Source organism: Priapulus caudatus, unplaced genomic scaffold, assembly GCF_000485595.1.
Source record: "Priapulus caudatus unplaced genomic scaffold, Priapulus_caudatus-5.0.1 Scaffold648, whole genome shotgun sequence".
Lineage (NCBI taxonomy): Eukaryota > Metazoa > Priapulida > Priapulimorpha > Priapulimorphida > Priapulidae > Priapulus > Priapulus caudatus.
In genome coordinates, this window is record NW_014577709.1 from 7,120 (window position 1) to 7,569 (window position 450).

Sequence of the window (450 nt, forward strand, 5' to 3'; positions counted from 1 at the left end):
TAAATAAAATGAAAATGAAATAAAAATGAAAAAAAATGAAAATAAAAATGGGAAAAAAAATGAAAATGAAATGAAAATGAAAAAAAATGAAAATAAAAATGGGAAAAAAAATGAAAATGAAATGAAAATGAAAAAAATGTAAACAAAATTGAAATGTTTTTCACAGTGGCCTATCGCCTACCCGCTGCCATCACACTGGTACCCGGTCCACCTGCTCGGCTTAGTACTCGATGGGTAATTCGAGGCGTGGGGAGTGGCCGCAGTACCAGTCTATGGGCAGCGATAGGCGGCATCTGGTGAAAAATCATTCACTTGTGTCGTTAGATTGTTCTTCATGTGTCAGCTTCGTGTCACGTTTTGCCACAGTGGGCCCTCATCGGCTCATAGTCTCCACACACTGCACGTTTCGTGCGTAAGCTGCGTGGAGAAGGGAGAAGGGGATCTCTTCCT